Raw genomic sequence first — 3,258 nt, 5'->3', positions numbered from 1 at the left:
TTTATTATTCTACTCTTACATACTATCTGAGCTTCAAACTCAGACAACCAATCCATTCCCAAGACTACATCGAACCCTCCTAAGGTCATAACATACAAAGTAACAGGGAACTCATGTCCCTCTAACTCTATCTTACAATCCTTAACCATTTTTGTTATTTTAACCGAAGTGTCACTAGCGGTTTCTACTATAAAAGTTTCAGCCACTCGGCAGCCTTTCATTTTAGCTAGTTTACTAAATGTCGTAGCTACAAAACTTCTATTCACACCAGAATCAAATAATACGGAAGCAGAAATGCCGTTTACTAATAACGTACCGGTCACAACTTCACGAATCTGTCTAGCTTGTTCCTGGGTCAGCATATAGGCTCTAGTCCTTGGCCTTGCTTGATCAGAATCTTTCTTCCCACTACCTCCAGCCTCACCTTCAGTGCACTCTCTTGCCATATGGCCTGTCTTGCCACATTTGTAAAATGTTGGCTTCGCACTGCACTCATTGGCATAATACCCTACCTTCCCGCACTTATAACAGGTATTCGACCCCATTCTGCATTCTCCACCATGAGCCTTTCCACATTTGGGACAAACATCAGAACTTCTACCCCACTTGCACTCACCACCATGCATCTTTCCGCAGGTCTTACACGATCTCTTCTCCCACACTTTCTGCTTCTTATCTTTGGAGTTCCATAACTGAGTACCGGATCGCTTAACAGGAGCAACCCACTTCTTATCTTTCTTTTCCTCTTCCACCACTGCGTCATCCACAGCCAGGTCAGCATAAACCACCTCTGCGAGTTCGACAACAGAGTCAAAGGTAGCTGGTTTACTCGTCCTGACTAGCATGCAGACTTTCTGTGGTAATCCCCTCACATAACACTTGATTCTCTTGGCCTCAGTGTTAGCCATATCGGGCACCAACCTAGACATTCGATTGAACTCGGTGGTGTACTCACGATGTGTCATTGCCCCAGCTTTCAAGTTCAGGAACTTCATCTCCGCCCTCTCAACCTCGGCGTCAACACAGAACTTCCTCATCACTAACTCCTTTAGATCCTCCCACTTCATCTCTTTGATCTCTTCACGAGTCTTCCTCTGCTCCGCACTCTCCCACCAATACATAGCCTCATCCTCGAATGATTGAGTAGCATAACCTACCGCTTGGTCGGGACGGCACTCGCTAATGCGGATAATTTTATCCATGGCGGTTATCCATTTAAGGGTAGCGATTGCGTCTCCTAAACCAGTCAGCTTAGGCGGTTCACAACCTTTAAAGGACTTATAGTTGCAACCGCCTCGGCCCCTCTTCCTATCATCAACTTTCACAGACCTTACCTCACTTGAATCACCCTTTTCCCTCTCATCATCTTTCCTACCATCACCACCTGCCCCTTCAGCAGTTCTTTCACGGCTTCCAGCAGACCCTCCAGGAGTTATATTCTTCACAGCAGTGGCTACAGCTTGAACAATAGCTGCTTGAATTGCGGGATCCAGTTGAACCCCTTCGTTGTTGGCCGGACCTCCTCCAGCTGCACTGCCCTCATCTCCGGTGTTAGAAGCTGTCTCAACCGAAGGTTGCTGGACACGACGAGGCCTGCCGCGTCATCCAGTGCGACCTCCAGTTCCAGCAATGTCTCCAGCTCCAGCCATCGTATTCTAAAAGGGAAAACACAAACATCATCACTCAAGGAACTATTTAGTACAAGGATAGTAAGGCTAACAGGTAATAACAGTGGCCAGCTGTGATTAGCTGATCACGTTACTTTCCGTGTCCTATACACTTCCCTTATGAGTCCATTTGTGCTGGTTCTATCCTAAACAATTAATTAAACAAGTAATTCTATCCCTAACATTCACATATCCTTTCTTTAGCAATCAAGCTAACATTAACATACATATTTAATCATACACTTTACCGTTACTGAGCTTGCTTGAGTGACACATGGCATTCTTGAACTGGCATCTTCTTTCTTTTCTTACTTTAATCCCATTCTCTGTTCGAGTCTAAGCATATAGGATGCATAAATCTCTCAAACTTTGCTCTGATACCAACTTGTAAGGCCCCGTTACCGGTAGCCCTACTTTCGTGTTGGATTTACTCATAAACGCAGTTCTAAATATCAGAGTTAATTAAAACATTCGCGGAATATAAAAGCTTTCATAAAACATTTCATAACAAAACACCTCTTGTCTTAAAACAACATCTTGTCTTTCAAAATAAACAAAACATTAAACTTAAACGTCTTGCGTCTTCCGATGCCAGCCCCTTATTCAGTGCCACGTGTCTCCTTACGCGAGCTGCCTCATCTTACTCACCTGCGTGCATACTAAAAGTCAGCTACGCTGAGTGAGTTCTAGTTAATCACATAATCATACAATACCTTCTTACATTTCATACTTAACCTCTTAACTTTCTTACATACACACGTAAGTGCATATACTTTCATTCTTACCTTTATACTTCCTTTACATACATAATCATACGTTTTAAAGAGCCTTTCGCCCTATAACCTCACAGATATTATAAGGGTCTGGTCCCTAACATCACAGATATTATAAGGGTCTGGTCCCTAACATCACAGATATTATTAGGGTCTGGTCCCTAACATCACAGATATTATTAGGGTCTGGTCCCTAACATCACAGATATTATTAGGGTCTGGTCCCTTTGTTTCGTGTAACTGTACCGTACCTGTTCATACATACTTTCCTTGACAATACGTGCAATCTCCGAAGAGTGTTCACGTACCATCATCATAACATACATACATTATGCATACATCATATATTCATACATACATCCTATATTTCATCATACTTATCAATCATATCTTAACTAGCACCTGACGGTACATGCAATATCCGAAGATCGTTCACGCACCGTCAATCAATCATCATACATAAATCATACAAGGCATACACTTACCACTTAAGATAAGTGTATTAACTATCACATCGAGTACGCACACAGCCTGAAAACATAACAAGGAAGTGGGGCTAGAAACTCACCTCAAGGCGGTTGCGTTCACCGTTTACGGTTATCCCCTTCTTTAGCTGTGCGCGACTAACTGTATAATAATTATACGTATCAATAACTATCACTACACATATCGTCTTTCTAGTTTAATTATTACCCTCAACGAACAGGGGTCCGGGGGCAGCGCCCCTGGCAGGGGGGTTCTAGGGGCGGCAGCCCCTAGCGGGGTCCAAGGGGCAGAGCCCCTGGCTGGGATTAATTTTATTTTCATTAACTGTCTTA

This window comes from Bidens hawaiensis, unplaced genomic scaffold (assembly GCF_021521415.1).
Source record: "Bidens hawaiensis isolate Kalapana, Puna unplaced genomic scaffold, B.hawaiensis_p1.1 tig00032426_1, whole genome shotgun sequence".
Taxonomy (NCBI): domain Eukaryota; kingdom Viridiplantae; phylum Streptophyta; class Magnoliopsida; order Asterales; family Asteraceae; genus Bidens; species Bidens hawaiensis.
The sequence above is the reverse complement of the archived record's forward strand: the minus strand, read 5'-3'. Positions refer to the sequence as shown.